The sequence below is a fragment of the Schistocerca serialis genome, chromosome 1 (genome assembly GCF_023864345.2).
Source record: "Schistocerca serialis cubense isolate TAMUIC-IGC-003099 chromosome 1, iqSchSeri2.2, whole genome shotgun sequence".
Classification (NCBI taxonomy): Eukaryota; Metazoa; Arthropoda; class Insecta; order Orthoptera; family Acrididae; genus Schistocerca; species Schistocerca serialis.
Window position 1 is genome coordinate 734751928 of NC_064638.1, and position 17950 is coordinate 734769877.

Here is a 17950-nt window from a genome sequence, read left to right on the forward strand (position 1 = left end):
CAAAGCACACAATGATTGTGTCACCAATTTTATAACGTAAATAATTGTCGAGTGCCATTATTGCTGTTTTTAACATTAATGAATGAACAACGTCGTCACACAGCGTTACTCACTTAGGATCCGTTTATACACAGAATCATTTTTTCCACCGTTTACAAACATGATATGATACGGAACAAAAAATGTCTTATGAACTTATCCCTGGAAACACATAGTTTCAATGCTAGAGGCCATTTATTCAATCACACATTGTTACAGAGGCTGCGTTCTACTACGCGCTGCATAATGCAGCCATAGTTACAGTGTGTGTTGAAAATGGTTTCCATTTGCTTCAACACACACTTGTACGCGCCATAGCATGTTCTGTCTGACGCGTTTACATAGGCCAGGCTGCATCCGAACAATGTCAAAGGCAGCATGAATACGCTGCTCCAGTGTCTCCAAATCTGGAATGGACTCTGCATACACGATACTTTCGAGATGGCCCCTTAACCAGAAATCGCACCGGTTGAGATCCGGTGAACGAGCACGCCATGCAACTGCAACTCCTCTTCCGATCCATCAACCAAGGAAGACACGATTGAGATGCGTCCAGACTTTAACGGCCAAGTGGGCTGAAGCACCACCATGTAGCAGCCACATAACCCTCCGAATCATCAGTGGCACTTCTTCCAGCAGGGGAGGCTAAGTCCCGCGCAAAACACGCCAATAGTTCCGGCCTGTTAGGCGACGTGGAAGGAAGACTGGTCCCAAAATACGGTCGCCAGTTATCCAAGGCGACGTGGAAGGAAGACTGGTCCCAAAATACGGTCGCCAGTTATCCAAGCCCACACATTCCGGCTGCACCGATGCTGAGGATTCGCTGTCACTCTAACATGGGGGTTCTGCATACTATGCCAGAGATGCATATTATGAAAGTTGAAGACACCACTCCGAGTTAAGGTGGCCTCATCTGTGAGTAGGATGGATGACACAAATCATGGAATCGTGGTTGCCTGGTGAAGAAACAGTGATAAAACGGCTCCCGATGTGGAAAGTCCGTCGCCATTAAGTATGTCTCCAGTAAGCCCTGCACACCCTTAAAGTGATAAGGATATTAACAGTTGTCATGGAGAATGTTCCACACGGTCCTCTGGCTTACCCTGTATTGGCGGGGCAACTGCCTGTTACTGACACGGCAGTCGCCTTCCACAGTGTTAATCACATTTTCCTCCAAGTCTGGTGTCTGAACATTTGGGGTACGTCTTTCGTGATTTCCCCCTCCCTGAAACGACCCTGTACCAGGCCAACGGCGAAACGCTGTTGCAAACACTGAATGAATGTTGTGGTTGTTGTCGGCGGGGATAGGTCCCCTGATACAATGCCATTTCCCTTTCCGTAAGTGAACACCATGTCTGCAAGCCCTCGATTCGAATACGGAACCATTGTGTACAACGCTATATCACCTCCACTACAAGGTGATTTAGCAAGAGAAGTGAATCGGTTACAACAATACTAGTTCCTATGGCAAGAGAGGGCGCTAAGGCATGCCGTATGAGAACAGTACCGCCCTTTAAAAGGAAACCATGCACACTGTAAATGTGTCTGCATGGTATAGCGTGTAGTATCAAACTGCTGTCTCTATAGTAAAGTATAATTGAATAAATGGTCTCTAGCAAGGAAACCATGCAGTTCCGGACATAAGATCATCAAACTTTTTTGTTCCGTATCCTCTCATTCAACGTTCCGTAGAGTTTGTACACGGTGGAAAAAGTCACCCTGTATAAGAGAATGGTCTTTCTGTGAAACCTGTAGTACCTTTTTGATCCCCGAGTATAAGAAGATATACCGTGGGAAGAAGGTACGGTTGACACGTAAAACCAGAGCGCAACTGTCGTGAAACAGCTGTTCCAGTAACAGAATGTACGTGGCCCAAGACTTTCTCTCACCTTCCATACAGAATATTCCTTGCCGCCATAATTAAAAGCATGCTATCGAACGTCCTAACAGACTCACTCAGTGTACTCTTCATCATCTCGCCCTGTGCAAACTATTCGAAGGCAACAAGGTTATCGTTATGCTAAACAGAATGTGACTTCAAAATGGTTCAAATGGCTCTGAGCACTATGGGAGGTCATCAGTCCCCTAGAACTTAGAACTGCTTAAACCTAACTAACCTAAGGACAGCACACACTTCCATGCCCGAGGCAGGATTCGAACCTGCGGCGGTAGCATTCACGCGGTTCCGGACTGAAGCGCCTAGAATCGCTCGGCCACCGCGGCCGGCAGAATGTGACTATAAACACCGACTAGTAAACAACATATTGCTCAGAAAAGACAGTCAGTCATTGACGAAGACAGTGGTGCTAAAATAAGGGATGGCTGCCGAACAAACAGAAACAAGGTGCAGACAGTTCATTCTGTACCATGGCCGTCCATACTGCAGCTGTGTAGCGCGTTGTGTGCGCTAACCCTCCATACTCCCTGGTTCAGTGGACGGGAGCGCTAACCGGTAGACTCACCTCATGCATTAATGGCTAGTAATAAACACTCAATAAAAGAGGGTACGCTATGCAGCACACAGGAGGTCCAAATCATCTTCTGTTAGAAGAGTAGTCTCTAAATTTAAAGCGGTCTACTAAACGAAAGACACCACATCAGTTTAATCTGAAATAATTTAATTTGTAATAACAATTGTGTATCGTTTTTATGCTTGAATAAAATATTTGCAGTCAGTGGACACTGTACTGATGAATGTACAACATAATTCGACGATTCAGAGAGCTGTGTCTTGCAGACAATAACGGTACACTCAACACTCGAAGTAGAATTGTGACAGACAGCAGCCACTAATCCGAGACGCAAAACTCAGTACCTCGAGCAACTCGTAAATTGATGGGAGTGCAAAGACAGACTCTTAACTAGTGACACCATCATCACGTGTGATCTCTTGGACCATTAGCATAGTGCGCTATAGAAGGATATTTCCAGTTCCATTCCAAAATGAATGTTTTGAATTGGATCTGATTTGTGTTTGCGTGATTAAGTTATGGTCAACAGTGGTGATTAAATCATCTTCAGGATACCAGTTTCTATATCTGTTCTCTGGCAGACGCATACGGTGTTTGGAGGTGGTTTCACTAAACAAATGTGCTTGGAAAAGTTTCGTGATTCACTTTTCACAATGATTTTGCCCATTTCACTAGCTAGAACACGATCTTTCTGGATCTAAAAGCTGAAACATAGTACTATTAATGACTCTGGTGCGCCAAAAAGGGCAGCGACATCGGCCAATCAGTTGGCATTAGTTTTCTGCACTCTCCATATGCAACCGTGGCATACCTTTATCTATTAAAAGTTTAATCAGTTTAATTGAGCGTCTACAACTACAAAGCCGTTTCGTAAGTCGACTACTGTGCGAACAAAATTATTAAGAGCTACAAGATGTTGTTCCGCCGTACTCCTTTGAAACTAGAGGACAACGTATGCTTCAGCGTACGACAGTTCTGCAAATGGTCCAATCCGTATGCTGATACATTGATTTTTCCACTCTTGCTGTAGTAAATGTAATGCCACTGGGAATACTCTTGTGGAAACTGGCTCTTGTTCTGTTCCAACGTAATTAAGTCAGGGCAGAATCGATGCAAGGCTTGGGTGGCCGGCCAGTGGCACGAAACGAACTCCGCTCCGCAAGACTACAGTGGCAGTGGTTCGGCATAACGAACTTCTCGTAGCGGGACCGAGCTGCTGGCTTCTTCTCGTTACTGGTATCGCATTTAAGCGCAAATAGTCTAAATTTTCTTATATAAAATTAAAATATGAATACTGCAACAAAGCAGCAGGCCTATCTAAGAGGTTCGTTTTTACTGACCTCAAGCAATTTTTGTGCAGAACCACAGTAAGCAGTGGAAGGAAATTGCTTAAGGAAATTAAGCGATCAGGATATAGTATTGCATTGAGATACTCTGTTTCTGTTATAATACTGCTATAACGTGCCTTGGACAAATATTGATGATGAGGACTTGGTCATGCCGAATAATCATTGTAAAGGTAACACCCGACCACACTGCACGTATACACGTTCCGATTAAGGTCTCACACTCACCAGAAAAGGACACTGAACGCCTGAAAAGCAAGAGAGCGGTTGAGGCCACCAGAGGACAATGACGTAAGTGTCGCAAGCGGACTTCATTACATCCTGCGCATGGCACCAACTGTCAGCTTCTTACCGTGAGCTTGGGAATGTTGGGAAGTCTTCCCACTCAAACAATCTGATTAATTCGTACGACACACTCGTGTGATTTTATCCACGTTTTCTTTTTTGGGACGGATAGCTCCTAAGTCACTACACAATTAAAACAAGTAGTAGGATGTTCACTGCGGCAGCCTTCAGTATATATTTAGTCGCTGTCACCTCTGGAATTGAGTCGAGTTTATTTTCGTCCAACAAGTTTTTACGATTTCAAAACTTGTTTGCTTGCGAATCGATTCAGTGAACAATTACGTTGGATAGTTATGGGTTTCTTCTTCCATAGCTAATGTTCCACGAAATTCGGAAACGAAAAGAATATTCTTGAAGCTAAATTACTGTTCTGAAGGCTGCATGAGCTGCTACAACAAGAAACGAATTGGTTTGGTATGCACGATTCACCTAGCTCGATATGCATATCGAGGATTTTAAAAGATGACCGACAAAACCGCATCAGTTCGGGCCACAGGCGAAACAGCAGTTCTGGGTCCGCACCTGCTTCGATGAACCTCATTCAGCAAACAGAGATCTAGGGGTGTGAGTAAAAGAATGATTTGCATTTTTTGCTGAAGTGCATGAGTTACCACAATCTCAGATGAAGAAAATACGTTAGCAACCACAGTTTGGTAGGAAGGAAGAAAGTACGTCGATGAGTTCATTATAGATGGATCGCAAGCTCTGTTTGCGGAAAGAAACCGCTCATGTGCTCCTCGAAGAAACCATGTCGGCATTGGCTTTACTTCACTTGAGAAAACAATGGAAACGCCAAATATGGATGACTGGACGGGGATTTCAAACTCAGTTCTGCGAATGCAATTTCACTATTCCATACCAGTGCGCCACCTCGCTCTGAAGCAGTACGATGTGTAAGCTTCGCGTCAGAATCGGAGGGAAATGATCAGAGTGGGATATTGTTGCACTGATCGTCCCGTGCGCTGTGTTGTACGATGCGCGACTAAAGTTTTGCAGTGGTGTTGGAGGACACGTGTTCGGTCCCCTCCCTCTTTCCCCGGCCTATGGCGCCACACTGCAGTGTCGCTGTCCGCAGCGTGGCGGGGTGCACTACCACCACCATCTAGAGGTGGCTGTACCCTCACTTTCCTGCCGTGTCCTGTCCTGGAGCGGCCGGATCGCTACCGCCCCCGTACGGCTCCCATTTCCACAAAACAGCTTCTGCGTGAATCGATAGACAGTTACAGCTGCGACCTCTCGGCCAGCCTCTGATCTGGCTCTGTGCTCACTCCTGTCCCGCGGGAACCTGCATTAAATGCCAACTTACCGTTGACAGTTGGCGCCTCATCATTTTCTCCAGATTAACAAGGTCTAAATGTTACAACGTGTGCTGCTGCTCACAGAACATCATCCGCCATCTTCTTGTCATAGGCGTTGGTTGGGTGTCTAAACGCATTGTAGCTTATGTACTCGAACGCACAATGGATTTTTCACCTTTCCATTTCCTTCCAGCCGGCCGGAGTGGCCGAGGGGTTCTAGGCGCTACAGTCTGGAACCGCGCGACCGCTACGATCGCAGGTTCGATTCCTGCCTCAGACATGGATGTGTGTGATGTCCTTAGGTTAGGTTTAAGTAGTTCTAAGTTCTAGGCGACTGATGACCTCAGAAGTTAAGACCCATAGTGCTCAGAGCCATTTGAACCATTTCCTTCCACATAGAAGTACAACGGCGATCTCTCTACAGGCCGCAAGCTATCCTCATTGGCCTTTATTGTGCCAGTTTCTTGAGATCTCTGTAGTCAACATGAGGATCGTCCTGGTAATCTGGCTAACATGTTTGTAGTTTCTCTTTTAACTGTGTTCCTTATCGTACACGTCTCCGTACAATAGTATAATAGAGAATTGTAGAGGCGGCACGGTGTCGCTAGGAGAAGATATTTTATTTCATAATCTCTTTTATAAAACACAATGCACGTAGTGTATTTCCTATATTACAATGACCCGTGTAAAAAGCACGTAATCTAAGCTTTTCTTTATTCATAAAAAAGATGGACCAGGTATAGGATTAAATCTTCCCTTTGGAAACCTGAGATGTCACAACCTGCTTTCTGTTAATATGTGAATAATCGTAATCACAATATGTTGGTTTCTGTATGTAGTGATAGTCCGGTAATGAGTTTTCCCTTGCAGTGCACATGTCTGCTGACAATAGCGCCTGGATATAAAACATTCAGACTTTAGAAAGAAGTTCTGTCTTGCTATATACATGTTTATTTGCGGTGTTGTTATACATCTTTCTTAGAGAATCACCAACTTGTGTTTAAATTCGATTTCTGTATCTCGTTCTCAGCAACAGGTCACTCAAGTGTTTCAAGTCATCGACATTTGAGAAAATGAAAACGAAAGAAGGTTAAGTGTAACATAATTATGAAATATGACCTCAAGTACCATTGCAAATACTCTAATCCCATCATGTATTGTTTCGAATCAGATTTGTTACACAGTTTATGAGATTTTTTTTTACTGCGTTCCGTCTGCGCGAACTTGCCGTTACAGCTTGGGTTTTAATGACAACTCAAATTTTTTCCCTAAACTTTAGGGTGAATTCGACAACAATTTACTAACGAATTCAAGTGTTGTAGTGTAGAAAACTCGTATTTTTGTTGTGCGTATAAACTCATATTTACACCTTTTGTATGACAGGTCATAATCGGAGCCAGATTATATTTCGTGAACATTTTGGCAAAAATACCTGTATTTGTCGTATCTTTAACAACACAGGAATAAAAAGATGAAAATATTGCTCACATGGCAATGTTTCAGGGAATATTGTCACAAGAGCGGCCGTCACGGAATCAGATACCTCAAAGTCACACCCGCTCCCTGCAGTCTTCCGGGCGCTAATTGTATGATTTGCCCGCCTCATTGGTTTGTTGTCACAAATACACTGTTAATAGCGTAGCAGGTCAGCGCCAACTAAATGTTCTGTGTTACCGTGCGATATCTTGTGTTCAAGTGTCGTTTCAGTCTTCCGTGGAACGGTGCATTGACATGATCTGGACAGAGCGAGGTGGCGCAGTGGTTAGCACACTCGACTCGCATTCGAGAGGACGACGGTTCAATCCCGTCTCCAGCCATCCTGAGTTAGGTTTTCCGTGATTTCCCTAAATCGTTTCAGGCAAATGCCGGGATGGTTCCTTTGAAAGGGCACGCCCGATATCCTTCTCCATCCTTCCCTAACCCGAGCTTGCGCTCCGTCTCTAATGACCTCGTTGTCGACGGGACGTTAAACAACACTAACCTAACCTAACCTGACATGATCTGGCTAGGACCGAAACGCAGCAGCAAATGGCCTACGTATATAGCGCTACTCCGCTCGATGTGTGCGTAGTGCGAAAATACATTCGGAAACAATCTAAAACTGTCGTTTCGAACTTACTGAAGATTTTTTACTGATCTGGCTAACAGTGAAAAAGCTAAGTATAATGTAAATTTTACGCAAGTTCATAAAATGACAACAAAAGATTTTGGCATTTCCGAATCGACTGTGTTCCTTATTAACAGTGCAGTAACATATCAGCAGAACATCTAGATGTGAGCTCTTGTTTTGATTCTCCAAGAAAGGGATGCAAATTATTCTGACTCTGAGACCTGCATTCTTTGTCTTCTCCTCTCACTTCGCCGCGTAGTCTAGGGCGTTTAGTCACGGTTCGCGCGGCTCCCCCCCCCCCCCCCCCCCACCGCCCTCCTCTCTGAGGTTCGAGTCCTCCCTTGGGCATGTCTGTGTGTCTTGTCCTTAGCGTTAGTTAAGTAGTGTGTAAGCTGAGGGACCGATGGCCTCAGCAGTTTACTCCTGTAAGACCTGACCACTAACTCTCACTTCGTTTATGATTCAGGAAGAATAATGATGAACAGAAATTTTTAATGGTTTACAGGAACACGGCAGCAGCAAGGGGTTTTTTTTTTACTTCCTGCTTGCTGAGGACAACAGTCTTGCAGAATACATCGATAAAACAACACGATAAATATATTTTGCTCGACTTCAACGTAAGTATTGTCCGCCCCCGGTAGCTGAGTGGTCAGCGCGACAAAATGTCAATCCTAAGGGCCCGGGTTCGATTCCCGGCTGGGTCGGAGATTTTCTCTGCTCAGGGACTGGGTGTTGTGTTGTCCTAACCATCATCATTTCATCCTCATCGACGCGCAAGTCGCCGAAGTGGCGTCAAATCGAAAGACTTGTACCCGGCGGACGGTCCACCCGACGGGAGGCCCTAGTCACACGATATATAACGGAAATATCACTTACAATTATTTTTGTGTAGCGTATATCTGCTGTTGGGATGGCGGATGTAGTGACGAAGGGTCAATACGAGCGGGAAATAAACAAATTTAGGGATGTAGGGAATATTGCCTGGTGTATTAAGGCGAGCAGTCGTAACTAAAATCCTGATATCAGCATACAACTACTCGCGCACTGTCGCGCACTGAGTCCCTCGTAAATGAAATGTGTTCATACGTGACACAATACAGTAATGATGCCTCAAAAATGGTTCAAATGGCTCTGAGCACTATGGGACTTAACTTCTAAGGTCATCAGTCCCCTAGAACGTAGAACTACTTAAACCTAACTAACCTAAGGACATCACACACATCCATGCCCGAGGCAGGATTCGAACCTGCGACCGTAGCGGTCGCGCGGTTCCAGACTGTAGCGCCTAGAACCGCTCGGCCACCCCGGCCGGCAATGATGCCTCATATGTTACCAAAATTAATTTCGTATTTTTCTTAACAATTTTTTCGCAGGAAGTTTCTACAAGATTCGACATAAAAGCGACAACATTTATCGTTACACAGGCGGGATGGTTTCACACGTCTTACGGTATCATTTTGTTTTTAAATCTAGGAATACTTTTATATTTTCATGATAAAATACGTATCACAAGCATCTATAAACTTTGAAAATGTTCATATATTACTTTCAGTCCAAATATGTCAGTGGTTCTGTTTTTTCGACAGGGTAAAGTAAAAAAAAATATTTTTCTTCAGGATTCCTTGTAACGTAGCCTTTTTTACTTTCTTTCGTTGTATCTGGCAAGGATCTTCTTTCGGAAAGTACTTCATCTATTTTATTAAAATACAAATTTCTAATATTTTTTCGAACTTTTTACCAACATTTGAAATTATCACTTACCGGAAATGATTTAGGAGGGTGAGATGACCTTGAGGTGGCTATTTCCATGACGGCTGCTGAATATTCGGTTCGCTGATTGTTGCGCGAAGTCGATAAAACGTTCTCGAAGCCAACAAAAGCAGTTTCCTACGTAATAAACGTTGCTCGTGGTGTTCTAAAAGTTCCTCGTAACGTGTGAAGTTCTCAAGAGAGTAAGCAACTCGACAACTGCCATTTTGTTTGACAAATGGTTCAAATGACTCTGAGCACTATGGGACTCAACATCTGTGGTCATCAGTCCCTTAGAACTTAGAACTACTTAAACCTAACTAACCTAAGGACATCACATACATCCATGCCCGAGGGAGGATTCGAACCTGCGACCGTAGCGGTCACGCGGTTCCAGACTGACGCGCGTAGAACCGCACGGCCACACCGGCCGGCTTTTGTTTGACAACTCCGGGAACTATGACCGGCCGGCCGGTGTGGGCTAGCGGTTCTAGGCGCTTCAGTCTGGAACCGCGCGACCGCTACTGTCGCAGGATCGAATCCTGCCTCGGGCATGGTTGCGTGTAATTTCCCTAGGTTAGTTGGGTTTAAGTAGTTCTAAGTTCTAGGGGACTGATGACCTGAGATGTTAAGTCCCATAGTGCTCAGAGCCATTTTTGAACTATGACCGGATGCTGTGAACAAAGACAACATATTTCTGCTGGCAACAGATGGTGCTTCACACATGGCTTAAGCAGCCTCTCTACCACAGTTTGGCGTACGTCACTTGCCTTGCACATGTGTTACTTAGAGTTGCAGAAAAGGTGCGATCAAATTAAGCTAATGTGGAAAATTTAACTTCCTGTGCAAGAAAATCTTTGTTGAAGCTCCGCTAGGGGTGCAGAAATTCAAGGAACAAGCACCTTCACCGCCCCTGCCCTCTCAGCCTGATCTTGCATGACGAGATTCCTGGCTTAATACAGCTAAGTGTTACTGCACCAACTGCGTCAAAATAAAGACAGTCTTCTGTGAGACAACTTTTCAGTAGTATCAAAAACCATCATATGACTGGAAACTGCTGGTACATAAGTGAGTGACGCGTGGATATTGTGCAGCGTAGGCAGAATGAGTTGAGTCTAGCACGTGGTCATGTGGCTGACAAAGTGAACAATAAAGTACATAGTGTTCTCAAGGGGAATCTGGATATTCCACATTGTTCAAACTTAGTGACTGTCTTCTGGAAATGGCACAAAATTTGAAGACAATGACCAAAGTTGGCCTGCAGTGACCTCGCCACCTTCAGATACGCTCCTGTGATGTACAGAGGAGCTTTTCCCGGTACAAAATTACCCTATCTGAAGATGGAAAACCTAAACGCAACTTTTGATCCAGTGCAACTCTGCAGAAACTGAACATTGACAGGGCGTTTTACCTAATTTGGAATAATTTAAACAAATGGTGTGCAGTATTAAAACATGTTCTTATTGTTACGATAAGTGTTGTTTTCACTGTACTTCCTGTTTTTTCTTTGTTTTTTTTTTCAAACACATGCAGACATCCGAAAAATAAGTGCTAGCTAACGTCAAACACTGCAAAAAGTAAGTACTATACTCACAGCTTGTCCAGAAGTGAATTTTGTATTACATTGTATAGGGTCCGGCAAAAAGACGCCTAATATTTGGAGAGGCTGCTGTGTGAGTCGTGTAGTACTTACGCCATGGCTAGGTGAGCGTTGTGCGTTTGTTGTGGAGGAGTGTATTCGTAATGGTCTTTCTGTGATTACTACCCGGCGAACATTTCGAATTGTGTTCGAACTTGACCAACATGATTCCGTTCACGAGGCAAAAACTATTCGAGTTTGGCTATCAGAGCACGACTGAAAAGAAAATCTGCCGGCTGACCTCAGACTGCAACAACGCCGGAAAATCTAGCGCGTTTGAGAGCGTCCGTCCATCAGTCGCCAAAATCTTCAGCACTTAAACATGGACTGTCTGACATCAGTATGAGAAGAATCCTGCTCAGGGATCTTCACATGCACCCACACAAAATCATGGTTACCCCAGAATTAAGTGAGAGGACTCGCAGAGCTGTGTGTAAGGAAATTATTCGGGAAATCATCCTTGATGGTGTTTTAATTTCTGATGAAGAGAACCACTCCCACTTATCAAGTTCTGTAAATAAAAAAAATTTCCGCTACTGGGCTGCAGAAATCCTCAGAAACTTCACTGACGACCACTTTACAGCCATTGTGTGACAGATTGGTGCGTCGTTGCTGAATTTGGTGTGTAGCGTCCGTGTTTTTTTCGAAGAACATGCCGTAACGGTAATGGTTAAGCCAAATCCCTACTGTTACAGGCACAAAGAACTGTGGGCAACTTCCGGGAAAGGCTTGGTTCAAATGGCTCTGAGCACTATGGGACTTAACATCTGAGGTCATCAGTCCCCTAGAACTTAGAACTACTTAAACCTAACTAACCTAAGGACATCACACACATCCGTGCCCGAGGCAGGATTCGAACCAGCGACCGTAGCGGTCGCGCGGTTCCAGACTGAACCGCCTACAACCGTTCGGCCACGGCGGCCGGCTCGGAAAGGCTTCGTCAGTGTGTCAACAGTGGAGGACGCCATTTACCGAACATAATTTTTAAAACCAATTAATCTAAAACGGCATAGTATAGAGCCCGCCAGAAAAATGTATACACACTTTAAGGAACGAAAAGTATTGCTTACGTGTTTATTTTACATTTTATAATTGATCACACATGTTGTACAACCTTCAGTTTAGCACATGGTTATTTTAAACGTTCAAAATGTTCACCGTTAGCGGCTATACACACAACAGAACGACGAGCGGTCGCCGCAGCTACGTCAAAGACAGTGGAGATCGCTGCACGTGTCGCTGTAATCTCCTGGCGAAGTTCCTGCAGCGTGCGTGGCTTACGTCGAAAGACGTTATCTTCCACAGTCCCCTAGAAGTAAAAGTCAGCAGGTGTTAGATCTGACGACTGTGGAGGGAACTCAATGGACCCTCTTCGTCCAATCCAATGCCCCGGAAAATTGTCATCCATGAATGCTCGTACGGCTAGGTGGTAGTGTGATGTTGCCCCATCCTGTTGGTATTAGACCTCTTCATCAGCTCCATAAAGTACACGTATACCTGGCAAAACTGATGTGCGTAATGTTTCCAGGTTCACTTCTCCAGTGACAGTAGCGTCGTACTAAGCCCCTAGTTGGTAGTCCATGCGGATTTTCCGGTGCCCAGCACACACTGTTATGCTGATTCGCGGTTACGTTAAGTTTAAATTGTGCCTCGTCACTCCACACTACCTTCATCGCAAATTGTTCATCAGTTACCATTTGCTGATACCATTCGCAAAATTGCATTCGGCGACCAGCATCGTCGTTATTAATCGCGTGCAGTAATCGTGGAATGTGAACTTTCCGTTCTGCTGCTTTCAGAATTCTTCGTACACTTGTACTGCTAACCCCCACTTCACGTGCACTTAGCGTAGCAGACTTCTGTGGAGAATTAACAAACTTTTCCAACATGGGAACCGACGAAGCATGACTTGTAGCTGTACGCTGTTTCCGATCTTCCTTTGTGAACATCTCGAATCGTTCTATGCAATTCTAACTTTTCAGTGATGCGTTTAATTCTCAGGCGGGTTGGCGGTTCTGTTTCAAACTCCCGCCTCCACTGACGTTGCACATCAACGGCATTATCAAACTTCAGAAACCACTTCACAAAACATTTTCGTTGCTCGAATGTCAAGCGTGCTCCAGCCATCTTGTTTTCTTAATACCAAGATGAAAGTACTAACATCTGTTGAGCCAAAAACCATACTAAAACACACTCATAACTCAAATCTAACGACAATAGCGATCTCTCGATAGAGCTTGACAAAGAGTGTATACATTTTTCTGGCGAACTGCATTTTTTGTTCACAAATAAGAGTACTTCCTCAGTATCTTTCGTTGTAACTGGCTTTTGAGATATGGGAGGTCTTTTTGCCGGACCCTGTGTATAGAAAAAGAAGTCAGAATGTTTTTGAATAAACTTATATAAAGCCATATTTTAGTTTTATTGTCATATTTACATAAGTTTTAGGTCACAAATGTATATTTCTTAGGTCATTAAAATCTGGGCCCTGCTGATCACATACTTGTTGCCAGTATTGGTTTGCAAATAACTCTACAACAGAATTCATTTAATTCACCTTACTTTATACAGAGTGTTTCCGTGCGAACGTGCATAACAGAACATAGATGATGCTCCACTGAACAATTTGGGGTAGCGAATCTGATCAGAGAAGCCAGCTGAAGGAGATAATAGGATTAAAATCACGACACTGTGTATTTTTTTTTATATACGTTAGTTACAGTCTGCAAATAGCGTCATTGACACAAAGAATGTGCCGTGCTGAAACTGGCGGCCAACCTCAGTGCAAGCATGACATCGGCGAACAAAATCCTGACGCCCTGGCAAATATCCCGGGTGTATTTCGAATTACAAGGCAGGCAGCTACAATTTTGGCAACTAATTTCATCTCTGTATCCACTAGGATCTCAACCGCCCCTTACAATCCAGTGACCAGGAAATACTTCTTAATAATCAGGCTTGTCCTCCTCGATTCCATGCAGGAAATAAAGAACGTACATGTAAATAAACACCACAGCACGTGTAAACTTGTGTACCTGTTAGTTGTAAATACACTGAAAAACAGTAATGCTAGACAAAGCTATAGACAAGTATACTTCCATATCTCCTTAAGCTGCCTTCTCCGGTCTTAGATTTCCTACCTCAAATTATTCAGTGGAACATTCTCTATGTCCTGTTACATTATGCACGCGCTTACGGAAACAGCCTGTATATACATGGCATGAATAAGTGAGCATATGAACTCTTAGTATTTCTTTTGTGTCGCGTCCTGGTATGTAAATGATCCATCAGTTGGTGGGTCGTCCTGAGCTTAGCCAATTCATATCGACCTGGTTATTATACATTCTTCTCTTAAGCAAAAGTGGTAATATGCAGATTTTCAAGTTAACAACCGAGATTATGCTGCAGACCCTTTTTCCTAAGACTCTACAATCTATCGGATATCCCTCGGTAATGTACCAATTCATTTGAAATATTGCAAACTTCTTTATCCGTCTTTCTCTCTTAGTATTAGGGCCCCACATCTATACAGTAACTGATTGGTAGAGGCAAGTTTTGGAGCCTGAGGAGAATGGTATTTCTCCAGACTGTTAGAAAAGATTAAGTCAATTTGCGTCTGCTAGATTCTGTATCATTTCCGTTATCTCGACAATAAGGCTACCTAGATATTTATAACAGATAGCTCTTTTGAATTATGTTTTCTATAACTAGAGAAATGGCGTATCTGTTTTACTGATTAAAAGGTATTATATTCTTTCTTCCCTCCGTGTAGCACAGTGTTCATGGTAATTTTACTTAGATTCGAATAATATTTGTGAAATCTTCCCCTGAACTGCTTGGTAGTGCTGTCATACGCATCTTCTTGTCTTTGTGTCTTGTCCTTATCGCGTATCTTCACGGGGTCGGCATGTTAATCTGGATTTGGAATTGTTAATAGTAGAGGGTCGCCACGTTTGTGATGTCATTTGCATATGCTAACACATTGGTTTCCTATCTCGTGCACTGTGTACTTGTGTACAGCAATACTAACGAAATAGCGTTCTTTTGTCATTAACAAAACATTTGTGTGTGTGTGTGTGTGTGTGTGTGTGTGTGTGTGTGTGTGTGTGTGCGTGCGTGCGTGCGTGCGTGCGTCCGTCAGGGAGAGAGAGAGAGAGAGAGAGAGAGAGAGAGAGAGAGAGAGAGAGAGAGAGAGAGATATTATGCATGCGCCCGTCCAACTCGTTAGGTTTGTCTTCTATTTGAACTTTATTGTTGACTGTATTGCGCATCTATCACCATGCTCCCAATTCCCTCGGGGTGTTGAACAAGATAAAATTACTGGACATTGTCATAAGACTCGCATAATTTGATGAAAGCGGCGAAAATGGGTTTCAGAACTCTCACTACTTTATCCAAATTAACTCCATTGCAACTCCTTTTGGTTGATTATCTCTCTACCTGAAACCGTGCCTGATCATCACCAATAACATCGTTAACAAGAGGCTTCAATTTATCAAACGAGATTGCTGAAGGGACATTGTGAGGCATACACATAGTAGCAACCGCCCCCCCCCCCCCCTTCCTTCCTCACTCCAGTTGTTACAATCCGATTTGTTACTCTTCTTTTGTGTAGGAATAATTTTCTGTAACTGTCATTTTTCTGCTATCCTACATATTGTAGGAGTAGGTTTATACATTTGGCCGTTTACCCTTTTAGTGTTTTCGATTTACATTACCTGTTTTCAAGTCTATCTTGGTGGCTTCAGTTTCATCCACCATTCTCCACAGATGAAAACTGTTTTATGTTCCTTTCCGTTTCCCAAAAATATTCGTGCTCTCTACCCAATATTTTCTCTGTGTGGGTGTCTGTCCCTCTCCACTGTTCATAATCAATGGCTCGCTACTGTATCCATTACTTTCCAACCTTATGATAGGCAATATTTGTCAGTTACTCATATTCTCACCCGTTTTCCCTATCGTCTTTATCATGATCATCTGGAACCCTCCGAGAAATTATAGGTGTATCGTGTTTTCATTACTGAATGATCCCTTTCGGCTCACACTGACTGTCTGCTTCGATCCCAAGCTCCACACAATCCATAGAACAGTTTTTTCTTCGGTCTCGTCTTTTCCCTAATATTTTCTCTACTCGTATTTTACCATTGGTTGCGTCTCTCGTTTGTCTCTAGCAATCTGTATGCGTGTATCAGCCCTACCCGAGAACTGGCTTAAGCTTAGACAGTACTTATCGAAGTAATAATAATTTTATACACTGGAAGCAGGAATTAAAAAACGACTTCATTCACAAATGTCCGTGTTTTATTAAAAAATAGACGATGAATTTCGGACTGTGTGTGTCCATTCATATTCCTGTGATGAGGTTTTATGTTAGGTCATGAATTTCGTAAGTAAAACGCGGAAAATATGTGCGAAGTAGTGGAAAAAATGAGCAGTGTAACTCACACTTCATTCAAGAGCACAAATAAATCATGTATTATGACAAGTTATATCTGATGATGGACCCACAGGATCCGAAATGCGTCGCGTATTTAATAAAACACAAAAATTTGTGACTGAAGGCGGTTTTTAATTCATACTTCCAATGTACTGAATATCGCCACGTTTAAAGCTGCAAAATATGGATAAAAATTAAAGAAATAATTATTCTGGTTCATCATGGTTTGAAGAGATCATATTTGAGAAAGCGCGTTACCAACATTTTACTGCAGTGGTTTACATTGTTCGGAAATGTCACACGGTTCGTAAGTATTCGGAATCCCTAGATTCCATTGACAACAGCTAATGAAATTAAAATATTCGCCCGAACAGGGACTTGAACCCTGGACCCTTAGGTTAAAAGCCTAATGCTCTACCGACTGAGCTATCCGGGCTTCTTAAGGGATACTCTTCCTATGAAGAAACATATCGATTGATAATCAGTCGTCCTAGTGGAGCAGAGAACCGAGAGACTGAACATGATGGCAGCGCATTGTCTACAAGATTGATGTTGACCTACGCGTTGTCAGACGCAGGCGAGCCGTGATTCATTCCCGCTGCTTTGACGTCACCGCAGCGTGTCAGAAAACGGACGCGGGGCACTCTCCAGCAGTCTGTCGGGCGCATTGTGCGCGTTTCGTGCGCAGCAAGCCGTTATATCGGGAAATTGAGCCTTTCATCGCATGCGTCCGCCCAGGCGCTGTGTCAATAATTCATCTTATTTCCGTCAGCGGCGCTGCGATCGCGGCGCTCCGCCCCGCACTACTCCATTCCCGCGGAGGTGTTTAACTTGGCGGCGAACAAATCGTTGGTTTCGACAACGATGCTAGCTTTATCCAGCAGATTAAATTCCAAAGCCTCTCAAGCATTAACAACACAGGCAAAAAGAACCGGCACAATTTTTCTCCAGAAGATTATTCTGTCTGTGTAAAAGCCGACTGCAGTTCCCAGTGTATTTGGAATCCCTGCATTATCTTCATGATACATGTTGCACAAGAGAGAGACATTATTTCACATAATATGGTTTTAGATTCGTGAAAGATTATAGTGAGGTATGAAATGCAACACCTGCTACATAATTCAGATTATTTTTCTGCCTACATTATTTAAAGAACATTAAAAGGTTGTAATTATTTTAATACAATACACATTTTTCGATATCTGTTACAGCCACTAGCAACAACAATAACTGATCGCTTTTATTGCTTCAAGCATCCTAACTTGCAGCCTCATAATGGCATTTTTATTCACTTTAGTTTACGATCTCGTTTGTTTACTGTTAGTATTACACAGAATTTCCAAGACTGGTTAAAAATGGTTCAAATGGTTCTGAGCACTATGGGACTTAACTTCTAAGGTCATGAGTCCCCTAGAACTTAGAACTACTTAAACCCAACTAACCTAATGACATCACACACATCCATGCCCGAGGCAGGATTCGAACCTGCGACCGTAGTGGTCGCGCGGTTCCAGAC

At 43.5% G+C, this 17950-nt stretch overlaps 1 protein-coding gene and 2 non-coding genes across 4 annotated transcripts in view; 2 read left to right on the forward strand and 1 right to left on the reverse strand.

The window, feature by feature from the left end:
* Positions 1 to 17950, forward strand: part of LOC126481650 (peripheral plasma membrane protein CASK) — a 650466-nt gene that overhangs the window by 75546 nt on the left and 556970 nt on the right. The gene's annotated exons all lie outside the window — the stretch shown is intronic.
* Positions 7244 to 7316, forward strand: Trnaa-cgc (transfer RNA alanine (anticodon CGC)). The gene has a single exon. It is a non-coding gene; the product is annotated as a tRNA-Ala (tRNA).
* Trnak-uuu (transfer RNA lysine (anticodon UUU)) lies at positions 16798 to 16870 on the reverse strand. Its single transcript has one exon. It is a non-coding gene; the product is annotated as a tRNA-Lys (tRNA).